At 44.0% G+C, this 19,731-nt stretch overlaps 1 long non-coding RNA gene across 1 annotated transcript in view; it reads right to left on the reverse strand.

The window, feature by feature from the left end:
• Positions 1-342: 342 nt before the first annotated feature.
• LOC115304376 overlaps positions 343-19,731 on the reverse strand; it is a 40,307-nt gene continuing 20,918 nt past the window's right edge. Inside the window, exons 2-3 of the long non-coding RNA XR_003914408.1 lie at positions 1,945-1,994; positions 343-686 (exon numbers count right to left, since the gene is read on the reverse strand). This is a non-coding gene — a long non-coding RNA (uncharacterized LOC115304376). The remainder of the gene's footprint in view (positions 687-1,944; positions 1,995-19,731) is intronic.

A 19,731-nucleotide genomic window follows, 5' to 3' on the forward strand; every position in this document is an offset into this window, starting at 1 on the left:
GGCCCCATGGATACTCTCTTCATTCAGGCCTTCAGCATCTTTTGCTCTGATCCCCTGAACAGCCAGTGGATCCACCCCCTGACCCGAGACCTCTCTTTCCAGGCCCATCTATTCCCCAGCACAACTCTGGCCCCACAGTCTCTCTCTGAACGCTTCCCAGCCTGTACTCCCCTCCCTCCACAGGATAAACTCCACCCTCGTCTCCCCAGAATCCTCTCTCCCCAGAAGTACAGGGACCTGTACTTCCCTGAATAGTCTCTGTTCTCACCTCCAGGCTACGCGTGGTAGCTCCCACCAGAAAGGCCTTCCCATCCCCACCCCACCCCCCACCCCATCCCACAGCTGGCTCCTGGCCCTTTCCTTCCTCCAAGGAGCTTTTCGTAATCATCCAAGACTGCCCCTTCTAGGTGTTTCTAGAGTATTCTGGGCTTTCCTTATCACAGAACTGTCATGACACCGTAATGTCCCTGCTCTGGCCTGTCTTCCCTGCCACGGATGGTGCAAGAGCTGGGTCTTGGGTCTCTAACGCAGGGCCTACGGCCACGCCCAGTGTAGGAGCTCCATAAGAAATGTTTTGAATCAGTGGGCGTGTTGGTTGAATTGGACTGGGCTGGCTGCTGGCGGTCTAATTAGTTCAGAGGGCCAGTATCCTGTTCCTTCTCCAATGACCTTCCTGGACAGTTGTTCTGGGGGAGAAAGACAAAGTGTCAGGGATGGATCAAAATTACCTGGAGGGCCTTAACAGTACAAATGTCAACCTCTCCGGTGTTCTGAATTATGTCGGGGTGAGAACCGGGAGGGGTAGCACAAACACTTTGAGAAAGCTTCTTAGGTGCTGCTGACCTTTCACACCCCCGGCCCCCCAGGCACTGCTATCCATGGCTCAGTTCTGGGCCATCATCAAGGTGATAATAACCATCCCTGGGGCTCAAACCAAGATATGCTGGACCCCTAGAGAATTTCTGGTTACTTCATTCCTCTAGGGGTGACTCCGTGGGTGTTCTGCGTCCCTTCACACTGCCCAGAATACTGCTTGGAGACTGTCCAAGTCACAGTGACACCCCACAACACCTCATTCTTGGCGTATCTTTGCCAAGAAGCTCTCTTTGACCAAATCTTACTCCTCCCAACTCTCTCTGCCCCCAGCTCTGGACAGATTCTGTGGGTGTGGCTCTAAACTCCACCAGCAAGCACAGTTCCTGTCATCAAGCAGGCTTCATCCCATCCTTGAGTTATGGACAGAAATGGGGACAGGACTGGAAAGCAGAGAGCTCTTGGGGGTGTACAAAGTGGAGTGAGGCTCTGGAGCCTGAGCTCTGGGAAGCTGGGACTGGAGGAGGCAGTCTCTGAAGGAGGTGGCAAGTCCTGTTCCGGAAAAGAAAGCTGGAATTCTTTCCCCAAGCTGGCGGGGACTGCCTGGAGCTGGAGGACTATTATCACCGTGCTCCAGGGATTCAAGTTCCATCGGCCCCTTCCAACTCGTCCCCTGGAGCAACATGTGCCCTGGGCCTCTGAGGACTGGATGTGGGCACAGAGTGGGGCTGGTGGTTGAGGAGGAGGCCCTCCTCAGGGGAGGGGGTCCCCACTTCACAACTCTGCAATCAATTCCAATGGGAGCTGGCCAACCCCAAGTCCTTTGGCTTGTAAGAGCTGGAAGGAAAGTTAGTGGTTGCTTGTCTCATTGGTAGTTCCCGGGCCCAGGGCTGCCCCAAGGCTGGGATGGGGGTTCTCCAGCTACTCACTACAATTCTTCAGGTGCACCAGGTTTTTAACATTTCCCTGAAACGAAACTGCGGTCAAGTAACTCAGCCTTAAAGGGCCTCTGCTTTTTCCTGGAATTGTATCAACCTGGTGTGGCACTGGATGCTATCTGGTACAGGTCTGAGTTTGCTCCATACATTGTACATTAGCAGAAAACAAGGAAACAAATTAATCACTACTTACATGCGGTATGCTTCGTCAGCAACATTTTTCAAAGCATGATGTCCATGGCACTGGTCGGGGTAGGAATAAATAACAGAAGGTGTCTTTGGTGGTGAAAAGGTATATACTATTATTCACTCCAGTCCTGCAGAGGATGCAGTTGAGGTCCAGAGAGGGAAAGAGATTTTCTGAGGTTGTACAGCAAGGAACATCAAATTCGAATGCAAGTTTCTGACTCCTAGACCAGAGCACTGTGCACCAGGCCACCTGTCCTTTCCATCCTCCCAGGGACCACAGAGACCCCTCCCCCCGCCCCCTGCCGCCTTATTGCACATGATTTACTCCATTTTACATTTGTGGGCCCCTCTTCCTTATGAGAGCCAGTCTTTCAAGCACCCTCTTCAGAGTCTTTGACTAATCTATTTGTCCAAGCCTGGTGCCCATAGTCAATTATACTGTGTCACATATTTAAAAGTTGCTAAAGTAATAAGTCTTAAAAGTTCTCACCACAAGAAACAAATTGGCATTTTGGTATGGTGGTGGCTGGTAACTAGAATTATTGTGATCATTTCACAGTGTATGCAAATATTGAAGCATTATGTTGTACGCCTGAAACTAATATAATGTTGTACCTCAATAAAAAAAAGAGTAAGTGCCAAGAAAGTCCATACTGAGGATGGACCTTGAGGATAATGTGCTTAGTAAAAACAAGTCAGGAAAATACAAACACTGTATGATTTCACTTATATGTACAATCTAAAAAACAAAAGAAACAAAACAAAACAAAACAAAACTCAAAGATGCAGAAAACAGATTGGCTGAGGTGAGGAGGGGTTTGGGGGTTGGGTGAAGTGGGTAAAGGGGATCAAGAGGTACCAACTTCCCGTTGTAAAATAGATAAGTCATGGGGTCTCATGTACAGCATGGTGACTATATTCAATACTATTGAATTATGTATTTGAAATTTGCTAAGGGAGTAAATCTGAAAAGTTCTTATTATGAGACAGAAAAAAACCCATTGGTTGTTATGGTGACAGATGGTAACTAGATTGGTGATCATATATATGTGTGTGTGTGTGTGTGTGTGTGTGTGTGTGTGTGTAACATAATGATTTTATATATATATGTACAAAATCAGACAAAATTAATCTACGCTGTTATAAGCCGAGACAGTGGTTATCCTTGGGGTAGGTGGTGCTGGAGAGGGAATTGGTGGTGCTGGTCATGTTCAGTGTCTTGATCCAGTTCTGGTTACACAGGTGTGTTCAGTTGGTGAAAATGCATCGGGCTGTATACTAATGACATGTGCATCTTAATATATGTTTGTAATATGCCAATTAAAACCTTTAAAAGGTGTGTGATGGGGCACCTGGGTGGCTCAGTCGGTTAAGCGTTCGGCTTCAGCTCAGGTCAGGCGTCAGCTTCGGGCTCTGTGCTGGCAGCTAGCTAGTGACTCTGTGCTGGCAGCTAGCTCGGAGCCTGGCGCCTGTTTCAGATTCTGTGTCTCCCTCTCTCTCTGACCCTCCCCTGCTGGCGCTGTCTCTCTCTGTCTCTCAAAAGTAAATAACATAAAAAAATTTTTTTTAAAAAGGTGTGTGATCAATAAATACTTGTCATTGATTGATGGAAGAAAGCACATTGGGACTGTTTCTAACCAATGCTTTGAAAAGTGGACAAAGCCACCGCCCCCCCATCAGCAGTCCACAGTGCTATAGAGGCTCTCCCTGCCCCCACAGCTTGGTCAACCAGCCAAGAGGACCAGCAGGCGCAGATGGAAAAGTCCAAATCTTGCAACACCCAAGCTTCATCAGGACTGGTTTCCTCTGGCTCAGTTCATGCCAGGCCTCCTGGGATTAGTGCCAAAATCTGCAGTGAGTAAGGACCCTAAAGAGAATGTCCAGCTGGTGACAGAGAGATGGGAAGGAAGGCAGGGGATGGTAGACATAGAAAGCCCTCTTGAGGATAGGACAGCCGGAATCCAGAGCCTGGTGGGAATTTGAGCTGTGTGCTGAGTCAGGTGGACATAATGACATCTTTTAGACAATTTCTGACTTGCCCAGTTCTTGGGAGAAGGATGCATTTGAGCGCAAGAGTGTGTATGGGCGCCTGCGTGTGTCTGCGAACATGCCTCTGAGCTCTAGCTGCTCCATCTGCCCGGAATACCCTGCCTACTCCACCTGAAACCCTCCCGTCCTTGTCTCTACCTGGCAGCATCCTAGGCAGACTTCCAGGCTCAGTTCAAAGGTCTGATGTGGTCTGACACCTCCCTGCCTTCCAGCCAGAATTACTCCTGCCCTCCTGCTCTGGGCCCACTGTGAGCCACCACTTGTCCCCCTGACTCAGAAGAGTGGTGTGTGTGCCTGCCCCACTCCTGAACGGTGTATTCCCCAAGGGCAGGGATTGGAACCCCAGCTTTCCAAAGGACCATTTAAGGGACAGGCTTATGCATATAGCTCTGGGAGCATATATTAGGAATGATCAAGGATAATCCCTCTAAACAAAGAAAATCATTAGTGGATTAATTAAGAGCCCTGTTTGGAGTGCTAATACAAAGACTAATAATCTTTTCGTTTAAGCAAGTTCTGATGCTTTGATAAGACCTGTCATTGTTACAGTATTGATTGAAGCCAGGCCCTGGCTGTGGAATGCCTGAGTATGCAATTCACACATAATTCCTTCGGTAATTTGGGCACATTTTTCTCTTATTGACAAGCATTATAATGACTGTAATAAAGTATGGAAACCTCATGTGACATGACTACACTCGTCAATAGAGGTGTAACCGTGAATTTAATGAATGCATTTCCTAAGTCCTTCATAAAGGATGTTTGCCCAAGTTCTGATCAGAATATGAACTATATATATGACTCAACAGCATTCATTTGTTTATTCACTCATTCATTTACACAAACAGCATATACTCAACCCCACCATAGTCCTAGGCTCTATACCAGGGGCCATGGGACATATTCTCAAGTAAATAAGACACGTCCTTACCCTCAATGAGCTTGTCTTTCAATGAGATTGGTGATCCCAACAAGCTCACCAGACTACAAGACACTATAAGAGAAGTACTCTACTAATGAAATGTCCAGAAGAAGGCAGATCCTGAAAGGAGAGTCTGGAAAAGTTCCCTGGAGGAGGTGGTTTTGGGGTTGGAATGAGTTAGACATGTAGGATTTTTTTAATAGTAATTTTTTTCTTTCTGTAGAAATAATTCATGCTTCAGAATGGCCAAAACAATTCTGAAGAAGAACAAAGTTGGGCAAGTCACTCTTCCTGACTTAAACTTATTACAAAGCTGTAGTATCTGTATCAAGTATCAAGATTGTGTAGATACATGTAACAGATCAATGGAATAGACTTGACATGTCGTCCAGAAATAAACCCATTTACTTGTGGGTAAGTGATTTTCAGCAAAGATGTTAGGACAATTCAATGAAGAAATAATAATCTTTTCAACAAATGATGCCAGAACAACTGGTTATCTAACATGCAAAAGAATGGATTTGGGCCCTAGAATAAAATTAAATCAAAATGATTAAAGACCTAGTGTAAGAGACTATGAAAATGTCAGAAGAAAATATATGAATTAGCCCTGTTAGACTTGGAGTGAGTGGTTTCTTAGATATGAATCCTAAAGCACAAGCAATAACTTTTTAAAAAATCAGATAGCATCAAAATTTAAAACTTTTGTACTTCAGAGAACACCATCAAGAAATGAAAAAAAAAACCTGATGGAATGGAAGACAGTATTTGAAACCATATCTGATTAAGAATCCAGTATTCAAAATATGTAAAGAACATTTACAACTCAAAAATGAAAAGACAAATAACCCAATTTAAAATGAGCAGCCATTTGCAATGATGGATGGAGCTAGAGTGTATCATGCTAAGTGAAATAAGTCAATCAGAGAAAGGCAAATACCATATGATTTCACTCATAGGTGGAATTTAAGAAACAAAATAGATGAACATATAGGAAGAGGGAGGAGAGAAAAGAGGGAAACAAATCACAAGAGACTCTTAATGATAGAGAACAAACGGAGGGTTGATGGAGGGGGATGGGTGGAGGATGGGCCAGCTGGGAGATGAGCGTTAAGGAGGCGCTTGTTTCGATGAGCACTGGGTGTTGTATGAATGTGATGAATCACCAAATTCTACTCCTGAAACCAATATTGCACTGTATGCTCTAACTAAAATTTAAATTTAAAAAAGGAAAAAGTGAGCAAAAAGATTTGAATAAGTATTTCTCTAAAAATATCTGTATATAGAGAGAAGAAAAATAGGTATTTCTTTATAAATACATAGAAAAGGGCCAATAAACTGTTGAAAAGATGCTCAACATCATTAGTCATTAGGAAAATGCAAATCAAAACTAAAACGGGATACCACTTCACACCCATGACTATAATAATAATAATAATAATAATAATAATAAACCCAGACAATAACAAGTTTTAGCAATGTGGGAAGAAATTAAAACCTTTGAAAACTGCTTGTGGAAATATAAAATGGCACAGCCACTGTAGAAGATGGTGTGGTGGTTCCTCAAAGAGTTAAATATAGAATTACCATATGATCCAGCAATTCCACTCCTATTCCACTGTGTACCCAAAAGAATGGAAAACAGGGACTTGAAGAGATCATTGTATGCCAGTATTCACAGCGGCATTATGCACAATAGCCAAAGGTGGAAACAATCCAAGTGTCCATCAACAGCTGCATGGATAAACACAGTCATATATCCATACAATGAAATATTAGTCAGCCTTAAAAAGGAAGGAAATTCTGACACATGCTACAGCATGGATGAACCTTGATGCTGTTATGCTAAGTGAAATAAGCCAGCCACAAAAGACCACCTATTTCATGATTCCATTTGTATGAAATATCCCGAGGAGGCAAATCCACACAGGTAGGAAGTAGATTAGTGGTCACCAGGGACCAGGGAGAGGGAGGGGGAAGGGGACTGCTACAGGGTACAGGGCTTCCTTCTGGAGTGATAAAGTGTTCTGGAATTAGATGGGGGTGATGGTGGCACAACCTTGTGAGTATACTAAAAATCACTAGACTGTACACTTTAGAAGGGTGAATTTTATGTTACGTGAATTGTATGTCAATAGACAAAGGCAGTTCACAACTCTTCTGGGAGCTTCCTGGGTGAAGCCTGAAATTGGTCCCTCTACCCGGAAGCAGGCCACTCCAGGCTGGGAGGTGGCAGGGTTTTTTTTTTTTTTTTATTTTAATGCTTATTTCTTTAATTTGAGAGAGAAAGAGCAGGGAGGGGAAGAGAGAGGGAGATTGAATCCAAGCAGGCTCCTTGCGGTCAGTGCAGAACCCAGCATGGGGCTAAACTGTGAGATCATGACCTGAAAAGAAATTCAGAGTGAGATACTTAACTGACTGAGCCACTCAGGTGCCCCAGGAGGTGGCAGCTTTGTTTTTTAATTTTTTTGAGAAAGAGAGGCACAAGAGTGAGGGGCAGAGAGCGAGACAGAGAGCGAGAGAGCTAGAGAGAGAGAGACAGACAGACAGACAGACACAGAAAGAGAGAGAGAAGTGGGGCTCATCGGAAGTGGGGCTTGTGTTTTTTTTTGAAGGGGGCTCGTGCTCACCCAAAGCAGGGCTGGAGCTCACCAGATGTGGGACTCGAACTTATGAACCATGAGATCATGACCTGAGCTGAAGTCAGATGCTTAATGACTGAGTCACCCAGGCTCCCAGGAGGTGGCAGTTTTAATAAGCAAAGAGAGCTTACATACAAGGCTTGTCTTGGGTGGCAGCAAGACAAATGGATCCTCGCACCTGCCCATCAAATCTTAAAAGTTTATAAAGAGGCCCTAACTGGGTTTAGTCACGTGTACCATGCAGGTGTTTTCAACACCACATCACCATCCCAAGGCTATGTTCTTGGAGCAGCCACTAGGAGTGGGGAAGGCAAATGCAACCCACATTCCAAAGACAGGAGAAGGGGTAAAGAGCCTCTGATCACCTGGGTCCAGTTCATGGGTCAATTGGTGGTCACATCTTTTGATGACCTTCCCCAACATGCTTATCATAGTAAGTTTGGAAACAAATATTTTTTAAAAGAATAAAAAGCACTTCCCAAATTCTCACCTGGAGGATGTCATGGGACGGGGAACATACCAGCAAAAAGGCCGGGAAAAGATGGGATGAGTGTAGACAGTGTCAGGGACAGTTGGCACAGACCTTGGGGGGCCTGAATGCCAGCTTAGACCAATGCAGGACAAGGAGGGGCCAGGAAGGGTTTTCTCCAGTGTATAGAATTGCCATACGGGCTGGCCTTGATTAGAAGGTCATGCAAGAATCTGGGCAAGAAGTAGGCTCCGATAATGGTCACCATCCCATTAAACACTGGAAGTATGTTCTTACTGTAAATCAGCAAATGTTCACAGTGTGTACACACTGTAAACAATGAACGGGGAGGGCAGCATTGTTTACACTGGAGAGAAAACAGAAACCGCACCAGTGTCTAACAACAGGATCGCTGCACGTGTAGGAGAGAATGTCACATGGAAAGATACTCAAGATTCAATATACATTAAGTAAAACAAGCACTCACAACAAGAGCCCAATTTTCCAAAGGAAAAAAAGAGAGGTGATTTATAACTCCCATCTTTGTATGTGAATGGAGATAGATAGGCTAAAATGTTACTGATAGTTCTCTGCTTTGTGGAGTTAGTTCGACTCTTTGTCTTGTGTTTTGTTTAAAAATTATTTTTCTCGAGGGTGTCATGCTAAGCGAAATAAGTCAGGCAGAGAAGGACAGATACCATATGTTTGCACGCATAGGTCTACCAGGAGAACAGGAGAAACCTAATGGAGGACCAGGGGGAGGGGAAGAGGGAAAGAGAGTTGGGGAGAGAGAGGGACGCAAAACTTGAGAGACTATTGAATACTGAAAATGAAGCCGAAGGTTGAAGGGGGAGGGGGGAAAAGAGGTGGTGGTGATGGAGGAGGGCACTTGGGAAGAGCACTGGGTGTTGTATGGAAACCAATTTGACAATAAACTACTGAAAAAAATAAAATAAAAATTATTTTTCTATGATGAACATGTGTTAACTAAAATAATAAAGATAAACATTAATTTAGATAAAATAGAGGAAAATATCCTATTTTGCCAATTTTCTGGTTATTTATGGGATAATCCAATGAAACCAGATATCAGCAGGTCAGGTAACAATTTGAAAGCAATTTGATTTTTACTTTCTGCAATAGGGCAGAGCCAGGGTCAAAGGACCAAGGCCAAGAACATGATTCTCAGTATTTGGGAGCCAAAGAAGCTAGGCAGGTCCATACTGTCAGTGAGCAAAAGGTATATCACTTTAGCATAAGGAAGAACATGGGGCACCTGGGTGGCTCAGTCGATTAAGCATCCAACTCTTGATTTTGACTCAGGTATGATCTCACAGTTCATGAGTTCAAGCCTGCATCAGGCTCCATGCTGACAGGGCGGGGCCTTCTTAGGATTCTCTCCCTCCCTCTCTCTTTGCCTCTCTCTCTCTCAAAATAAATAAATAAACTTTAAAAAATGTTTTTAAAAAGAACATTCATCTATTCCTTTATTCATTCATTTGTTCATTCACGCACCTGTTTGGTGGGCACCTGCGATGTGTTAGGCACAGAGCTCAGTTCTGGAGTTCACTCGTACTTGCGAAACCATGCCTGCCCTTGGCAAGCTAGGAGCTGATTTATAACAAGTCTCTCTCGCCCATATCAAATTGCCTACCTAGTAAATAGTTAGGGCGATTTCTATGTGTCATGTGCCAAGCGCTTTATATAGATTATCCCATCTGCTCCTGTCCACCACCATACAAGGGAACTGCTAGTATTATTACTCCCTTTTATAGATGACAAAACTGAGGTCTTGAGAAGTTAGCAGCTTCCCCAGGTTTCTAGGTTTGAAAGTGCTGGGCCTCGCACCTACTAACCTGCCTGACTCCAAAATGCACATCAGGGCAGTCTTTGTCACCAGCCACGAGATGTGTGCCCACTTTGACAATGTTTCCTGAGGCCCCACTCTGGGCCAGGCACTGTCTGGGTCCTGGGGACCTGGTAGTGACTAAGGCATGATCTGACCCCAAGCGATGCACAGAACTAGGTGGGAAGCAGAGATGGATATCATCCTCCTTCTGCAAAAGAGAAAACAAAAATTCTGAAAGATTGAGAGGCATTATACAAGACAAAGCACATAAACATGTCCATTTTCTTGCTTCTCTTCATGTTCCTGTTTGTGGCTTTCCATGTATTCATGAATCAGTGCAATATTCACAAAACTTGCATGTAGCAGTTGGGAGGTGTTTTATAAGACTAATTCTTATTTTTTTAAAGTTTATTTTACGTATTTGTTTTGAGAGAAGGAGAGAGAGCGCAAATGGGGGAGTGGTAGAGAGAGAGAAAGAGAGAATCACGATGAGGGGCTTGAACTCATGAACTGTAAAATCATGACTCCAGCTGGACCCAAAAGTCAGACGCTCAACCAACTGAGCCACCCAGACACCCCTGTAAGACTAATTCTTAAAACTGTTATATTTACAGGTCTAGGCATAACACCTGGAGGAGCATGACACCAATTCTTTACACCGTTCAGAGTGTGGTCCAAGGATTCCTAAGGATTCCTGAGTCCTTCCTGAGGGTCTGTGAGGTCAAAACCATTTTCATAATAATACTAAGGCATTGTTTGTCCTTTTCCTGTGACTTCTCTCATGTGTACGGTGTTTCCCGGAGGCTGCCTGCATGTATACATCCATATGCATGCATGGTATGTCCTCCCTACTCTCATGATTGGGGGAATGTGTGCTTGTGTGTTGTGTTTTAAACATTATCAGTTTTAAGGGGCAACTGGGGGGTCAGTTGGTTAAGTGTCTGACTTCGGCTCAGGTCATGATCTCATGGCTTATGAGTTTGAGCCTTGTGTCAGGTTTAGATTCTGTGTCTCCCTCTCTCTCTGCCCCTCCCCCACTCATACTGTGTGTGTGTGTGTGTGTGTGTGTGTGTGTGTGTGTGTGTGAAAAATAAATAAAAATTAAAAAAATTTTGTTACCAGTCTTAGTGCATAATGATAAATACTGATAGCTATAATTTATATAAGCAAAAGTTTTTTAGAGTCCTCAATAATTCCTTAAGAGTGTAAAGAAGTTCTGACATGAAAATGTTTAAGAACTGCTATCCTATAGATCCAGATATTATGCTTAGAAATTTTCACCATATAAGGCATAGCAGTTCTAAGGAGATAAAAACATTTTGTAATTTTTTCTGACAGTGATAATGTATCATATGACACCTCATTATTTTGTTTGTACATGATGCATGCAATCTGTTGTTTAGTTCTGAATGCAGGTATTGCTCTGAGAATTATACTCATAATTCCAGCCTCAGCGGAGTGAAGTGTCTCCAAATTGAAGTCAATAAAACACTAAGAGCTATAATGACTCAGGAAAGGCTGTCTAATTTGGCATGACTGCCAATAGAACACAAATTATGTGAAAATCTTGATTATAACCATATAATTGGTGATTTTCCTAGGACAAAGGTAAGAAAAATAAATTTTATTGAATGAACGTGTCACCACTTACGAATTCTGCATAATTATGTGTACACTTATTACTTGCTTAAACACTGCTGGTCCATCAACAGCACTCCAGACGAGCACAATAATAATTAAATTTAGTCTTTCAATGTTTTGTCAATTTTCAGCTGTATAATAACCACAGCTTTATACGTTTACAAATTTTGTCATTATGAAAGTATATTATCAGGGTAGGCTGATTGAACATGTTTTATTTAACACTTTAATGCTTGACTGGTAACTTTTCAATATTAAGAGACATGGTCTGGGGACCTTGCCTGGGTCCTGCAAAAGTTAAGAGTGGGCCTGGTACTGCACACTGGGTCATCATTTCTTATGAAAGTTGGCAAGAGTTTCCAGAATGTTCAGATCCCCCACATCAGCTACTTTTCACTAAACCTGGTCGTTCTGCTACCAAAGAAGAGAAGAAGGAATCCACACCTCATCTTGATTCATGGTGCTCACTACACTTTCCATGGCCTTGGAATTGCCTGAGCAATGTGAAAAGTCACCATCTGTCCACAGGGAGCCTCTTGGACATGCGGTGTACGGCAAGCGCTCTGTATATGAAGAGAGCAGGACAGGGAGAGCACCTGGGGTCCTCCTGTCCCCTCACGTGGGCTGCAAGGATGAAGTCCAGAGTGAGGAGGAAGGGCAAGCATCTCCCCTGAGCTGGATCATCCTCGAGTGGGGCTAGGTCTCAGGCTGTGACTGCCTAGGGGAGCGCCAGGCCCACGGTTCCCTGTGGCTTGCCAGGCGTGGCTACCCAAGCTTTCCTGGACACGGTTTCTCAACAAGGATTGCCCATCAGTCCAGGAAATCTGGGTCAGAAGGCCTTGCCCAGGCCTTAGTTCCTTTTTTACACATCTCCACAGAGGCTGCTCAGGGAAAGAGCCAGGAGGGGAGCCAGGGGTAGAGGATATTGGTTGGGGGGCACCCAATGGGAAACCAGCTCAGGGTCTGGCACTGTAGGGAATGGCATGGTACCAGAAGCCCTGTCCCCGTCACCTCTTCTGCATGGCCCAGCTCGACCTCCTTGCTAGGTCTCATATTGTTGCCTCCCAACCCAGAAGGAAGGATAGGAAGCGGCAGAAGAGGGGCTCTGTCAACCTCTACTGTCCCTTCTGCTCAACATATCAGTTGAGTGTTACAAGGACAGAGAAAGCAATGACTTTGGGTCCTCTTCCTCCATCTCCTCCTCCTCCTCCTCATCATGAGTTACCACTATTGGGTGCTACACAAAGTTCAAAAGTTGATGCCATTTCCTACCCCTGAGGCATCTTAGGTGTAGGAGACTAGGAGGTCAGACATGCCAGTCTCCACCCAGGGTGAAACTCAAAAAGATCTGGGAGCTAATTGGCCAGGCAAAAGGACTGAGGCAGAAGGGTGGAGATAAAGGCAGAGTTGGGGTGTGAGGCAGATTGACTGTTCTGGGTCCCAGCCCAGGGAGGCCTGAGTGATGGAGGAGGCCCTAGGGTGTGGCAGGGAGAGGTCACAGGCTGAGGCCATGCCCATTGCTAATTTGGTTCTCATGGGCATCTGCTACCTGTCAGACTTTGTTCTGTGCAAAAGTGGTCTCTTTCCTCAGAGCCCTCATGTTGCTTTCAACTAAGAAGTTCATTTATTTAGCACCTACCATGTACCTGGTTTAGAATTGGGCATCAGGGTCTCAAAGATAAATACAGTTCTGAAGAGCTTACAATAGAGTGTCCAAATCACCTGGGCACAGGGTACCTGGATGGCTCAGTCAGTTAAGCATTTGACTTTGGCTTAGGCCATGATCTTGAAGTTTGTGAGTTCGAGCCCTGCTTCCAGCTCTGTGCTGACAGCTAGGAGCCTGATTCGGATTCTGTGTCTTCCCTCTCTATCTACCCTACCTTATTTATGCTGTCTCTCTTTCTCTCAAAAATAAATAAACATTGAAAAAAAAAAAAAAAGAATCACCTGGGCACAGGGGTAAAATGCTAAGTAACAGAGGATTGAAGTAAATCATTTAATCTCCAGAGAACTTGAGTTTTCTCACTTATGAAATGAGGGGATTTGACTGTCTATTACTTACAACCCACTTGCTTCTGAAAGATTTTGAGGTAGCTTCCAACTAATTACATATTTACAACAATTTTGTTAAACCAGAATTAGAAATCGAAAAGCAAGTAGAAGGAGAGAAACTAATTGAAGGGGGGAGGGGAAAACTGAGCTAAAATGAGGTCAGATTAGGTTAAGAAGTCAGATGTCAACCACCCTAGTTACACTGCTGTATGATGGGCCACAAAATATGGCAGGGAGGCAGAGAGAAACAGAAAGGCTCATATAGTTACCGTTATCTTATAAAACATATTAGGTTTGCAGGAGAGATAATTTTTTTCCCGGTGGTAAATAATAAACATAATTTGCTGTGTGGGTGGTTCCTTCCATCAGTAATATAGATTACCAGAGTAGATAATGCCTTTAGGGGTAGTTTTTCCAGGACAAAAACAATGCAGTGATTTTTTACACAGTCCTTTCTTCTGCCAAATGTCAACAGAGGTCAAGAGTGTAACATTAAACTGGAGCTGGGCCGAACGCATTTTTGCATATGGTCAGGTAAGCTAATGTGGTTCAACTGTATGGTTTTCGGCTGCCATGAACTGACACCAAACTAGAGCTCAGACTACGCAGAGGAACAATTATGGACGAGGATGTCTCCCCACACCATCAGAGCTTGATGACAAACGTTGCCAAGCAGAGCAAAAGTGACACCTAAATTCTAGTTTGATTTTGTATTTTTTGTCAATTATGAGTGACATCAAGCATCCTCCAGAATGTTTATTGGCTTTATTTATATTAAGTAAATATACCTACACTCTTATTGATTTATTGATATACCTTTTTACTGTAAACTACTTGTCTATATTCTTTGACTATCCTTTTTTTTCTGAAGAAACAATTTAATGATGAACCAAATATACATAGTCATTATTCTTTATATTTTTAGGAAAATTGAGCTGTTTAGTCCCACTTAAAAAAAGAGCAGCAGAAGAATTAGTAAAAAGGTGAAACTGGGGTGCCTGGGTGGCTCAGTCAGTTGAGTGTCAGCTTCGGCTCAGGTCATGATCTCATGGTTTGTGGGTTCGAGCCCCGTGTCGGGCTTTGTGCTGACAGCTCAGAGCCTGGAGCCTGTTTCGGATTCTGTGTCTCCCTCTCTCTCTGATCCTATCCTGCCCATGCTGTCTCTCTCTGTCTCTAAAAAATAAATTAAAAACATAAAAAAAAGAAACTTAATGTATGTATACTTGTGAATTCACTCAACAAACATATCTAATCATATATAATTTTCTTCCAAACTATTGTTCATATGATGGGTAAACTCAAGGTAAATAAAAAATTGCTTCCAAAGCTCCACATAGAAGAAAATACTCAGGCTCATCCCTCTCTGTATATAATTTGAGAAAATATGATGTATGTTATGCATTATGCAATGGTTGTGTTTATTTTTCATTGGCTTCTAGGAACTTATAGTAGGGAAACATGCTTTGACTATCTTTTAAAACTGCTTTCGGGTTCTCATTGATGAAGTGGAGATAATAATAGGGTTATTCCCTGAGAGATTTAAATGAAATAATCCATGTACTTAAATAATAGTAAATGATTAGGTATTAGCTGTGATGATGATTAGACTTCCTTTCGTTCGTTCATTGGAACTTCCTTGTAAATTAAGGAAATATCCTTTTGTCATATGTTTTCTCAGTTATTAAAAAAACATTTTTTACAGTGGATTTCCATATAGAAGTTTGATTTATTTATTTGTTTGTTTATTTGTTTATGAGAGAGAGTGCTCATGAACAGGGGAGGGGCAGAGAGAGAGACACAGAGAAAGAGAATCTTAAGCAGTCCACACTCAGTGCAGAGCCTGACATGGGGCTCGATCCCAGGACCCTGGGATCATGACCTTAGCTGAAATCAAGGGGTGGACGGTCAACTGACTGAGTCACCCAGGTGTCCCTCCATATAGAAATGTTAAAAAATTATTATGTGGTCAAATATATAAAATTTTCCTTTATGACTCCTGGGTATTCTATCTGGATTAGAAAAGCTTTCACACTCCCAAATTATAAATCAATCACCCATACTTTCTTTTTTTTAATGTTTTATTTATTTTTGAGAGAGAGAAAGACAGAGACAGAGAGAGAGGGATATACAGAATCTGATGCAGGTTCCAGGCTCTGAGCTGCCGGCATAGAGTCGGACATGGAGCTCAAATTCACAAACTGGAAGACCATGACCTGAGCTGAAGTCAGACTTAATTGACTTAATTGACTGAGCCACCCAGGCACCCCTCAATTCACCCATACTTCCTTGTGGAACATCTATGGTTTTATTTATTGCACTTAAATCTTTGATCTAAGTAGAACTTGTTTTGGCTCCATCTTTATTATACACCCCCACCCCAACAATAATCCAGGGATCTCAACACCATTTCTTGAATATTCTCTTTTCCCCATCGATTTAAGTGGAAATGCTTACACCTTTCGGTAGCATTCCCAGCCCTTTCCCTACCATACAGTTTCTTTTGGTCCTAATATGTCAAGATGGATGCCACTTGGAAGAGACAGGCATCCATCTCTGAAGTTGTAAATCCATCCCCAAAGAGGAAGACCTGTAGAGGACTGGAAAGCCCTACTCTGAAGATTAGAAGTGACCGTGCATGAGCATGCACATGTCATTCCACAAGGCACACCCCAAGGAGAGCAAAATTATTTAAGTGAGGCAGACCTGGGTTCAAATCCCTGGTCCACCATTTAAGTTCCATGAACTTGGGCAAGATACTTAGCTTTCAGGGTGTCTTAGAGTATGAACTTCACGAGCTGTTTTTTTCAATGTTTATTATTTTTGAGAGACAGAGAGAGAGAGCGTGCAAGCTGGGGAGGGGCAGAGAGAGAAAGAGACAGGATCTGAAGCGGGCTCTGTGCTGACAGCAGACAGCCCCATATGGGGCTCAAACTCACAAACCGTGAGATCACGATCTGAGTTGAAGTGGGACACTTAACCCACTGAACCACCCAGGCACCCCAGAACTTCACAAGATTTTTGTGACAACTCAATTAATTTTAACACAGTGCCTGGAACACAGTGGGAGGCCACTTAGGGGTACTCCATGTTCACTTCTGCTCCTTCCCTCACCATCATGGATGTTCAAGTCTTTTTTTTTTTTAATGTTTATTTATATTGGAGAGAGAGACAGAGAGAGAAAGCAGAGGAGGGGCAGAAAGAGAGAGGAAGGCAGAATTTGAAGAATGTTCCAGGCTCTGAACTGTCAGCACAGAGCCTGACATGGGGCTCAAACCCATGAACCCTGAGATCATGACCTGAGCCAAAGTCAGATGCTTAACCAACTGAGCCACCCGGGTGCCTGGATGCTCAAGTCTTTGACCAAGCCATAGCATGGTGCAATGAAGAGAGAGCTGGGCTTTGGTGTCAAACCAGACCAGTCACATGGCTTTGTGAGCTCACATCCCTAGAACACCCAGCATGGTGCCTGGCCCTCAGTTAACACACAAGAAGTGTATTAATGTTACCATTCCATACATCCTCAGTGAGCCAGGGAGCTCACCCAGGGCAGCATCCAGGTAGTTGACAGAGGACAGGGTGCCCAGACCTGGAGGGAAGAGAGACTGACTGGGAGCCCCAAGCAGGCCTGAGTTTGAGCGATTCACTAGCGGATAATGGCGTAAGATCATTATGCGGCAACCAACCGCAGTGGGAGTCTTAACACTCATCCTCACATCTGATTCATTTCTAGACTGCCTCCACAGAGACGGTTCCTGGCCCCACATCCCTGTCACCCCTTGCCAGCCAATAAACTGTCATCAATAAGGTTTCCAGATAAAAGCCAGGATGCATAGTTACATTCGAATTTCAGATAAACAAATAACATTTTTGTATAAATACGTTCTGAAGGGTGGCAGAATATGCCACTCCCAGAGAATGCTCTTTGACATGAAGATTACTTTGAGCTAAAGACATTTGAAAAACAGCAGATGTAATAAGAGCAGCCTCATCTGCCTTTTCTTCCTGGAAACAGGAGGTAGTAACTCCTGTGTGACAGATGCCTTCCCTGTACCAGGGAAAAAAGAAACATTCTTTAAAGGTGAGTCGAAGCCAAGAGACTTCCGTACAAACAGACCTCGCTAAAGTAAGTTAGTCAACTGAGCTTAGTTAGTCCTTAGCTTCTGATATTTTGGTTTGGTTACTTTTCTACATTTGCCTCTCTTTGTTCAACCCAGTACAAGAGCATGTGGTTTCACCATTTCTTCAGGTCTTCACTTCTTTATGAGGGTTCCTGCGTCTTGTAAAACTTACATAAATGCGTGTGCTTTTCTTCCACTCATCTGTCTTATGTCAGTTTCACCCTCGGGCCCAGCCAAAAACCCTCCCTACAAGGCAAGAGATAGAATTCTGCTTCCCCTCTGTCCCAAATATTCGGTGGGACATACTTAGACTGAAGAAAAAAGGTTGTTTATCTGATATTCCAATTTAACTGGGTGACCTGGATTTTTTTTGCTAAAGTTGGCTACCCTAGTCATTGATCTGCCGTCACAATGATGTCCATTGTGGCCATCACAACTTAATATTTGTAGAACACTTTAATGACCATTGCATCAGCTGTGTGCTGCCCTTTGCAGTCAAGATCATATCAATAGCTGGTATGATCCTCCTTTCATCAGATATCATCTGGTGGCACACTGGACACCACAGTGGGGGGGACATGCAGGTGCTGCGGAGGGGAGGGTCAGAGGCTAAGGACAGGAGAGTGAACTTGGAAGTGGGTGGAGACTGGCTCTGGGGTGCCCTCATTCAACAATATTATTACTACTTCCATTTACATGCAAGGAAACTGAAGTGCGTGTGTTTAAAAACATGGACAGACTCAGGGAGCTTGGGTGGCTCAGTCAGTTAAGCATCTGACTTCGGCTGGTGTCGTGATCTCAGGGTCTGTGAGTTCAAGACCCTCATTGGGCTCTCTGATGTCAGCCTGTCAGTGCAGAGTCTGCTTCGGATCCTCCCTTTCTCTCTGCCCCTCCCCTGCTCTCTTGCTCTCTCTCTCTCTTAAAAATAAATACATATTTAAAAACTAAACAAATGAAATAAAATTTTGGATAGAGCTCAGTGCTTTTCAAGCCCTGGGAGAAGAAGTTAACAGATTTGCACAGTCCCCCCATTGGTAGATGATGGGTAAGTGAACTCTGCAAACTTGGGGGTCACCCACCTCTTCTCCCTCTCACAATGCCAGCCACTGGATTTCGTTGTACATGAACTGGGGTTTTCTGTGTGTTTGTCTCCCCTACCCAGCCCCACCCCTTCCACCCTCCCCAGGCTGGGCCACTACAGGGCAGGGACAGTCTGATTCACTTTGAGAGTCTCTGTCTGGAGCTAGGAGTTGGTTCTCAGTAAATGTGTATACCCAAGGAAAGTTACTCACAGGGGTCCTTTCTTTCCTAGATGCTATATCCTAACCCACTGCTTCCCTGGGACAATGAGGATGACACTGGCCACAGCTCTCCAGCCACTCTGCTCCCCTACACCTCCAGGCCACAGACCTGTGGCCCCTTGAAGTAGTCAGGAAAGGAAGGGCAGATACCTGGGTGGGACAGAAGACTAGGCGAGGTTGAAGACATTCAGGATTCTAAGGAGGTAAAATACCAAATGCATATGTAGGTGCATACCATTGTTTTCAGCTTAGCAGTTGTGGCATTTATGGGATGGATGGGTCCCTAAAATTAAAGCTCAGTGGGGGAGAGGTCTGGGCAGTGATAGGTTCAGGGTCAAGATCAGGATTAATATACTCAGGCAGTGCTGAATATGTCTTAGCATGTTGGAGCAAACCATGGCTGTCCCCTTCCATGATTCAGCCCCAACTCTCGCCCTCTGGTCCAGGCATGTTCGTTACCTCCCATGCATGCTACCAGGTCAAGGCCTTTGCTCTAGCTGTTGAGTCTTCCGAATGTCCTTCCCCCAGATTCCACCCAGCCAAACTTTGCCTCCTTCAAATCACCTTCTCGGTGAAGTTGGGCCTTGCCTGTGCTGCAAATGTTGTAACTTCTCCCCAGACTGGCACTCCTCCTTATCCTTACCTAGTGCTACTTTTCTCTTTTCCAGAAATTATATTTATTTATCCTGTTGTTTTGTTCACTAATGTATCCCAAACCTGTGGAAAAGCGCCTGGCATCACGGCTGCT

The sequence above is a fragment of the Suricata suricatta genome, chromosome 10, assembly GCF_006229205.1.
Source record: "Suricata suricatta isolate VVHF042 chromosome 10, meerkat_22Aug2017_6uvM2_HiC, whole genome shotgun sequence".
Classification (NCBI taxonomy): Eukaryota; Metazoa; Chordata; class Mammalia; order Carnivora; family Herpestidae; genus Suricata; species Suricata suricatta.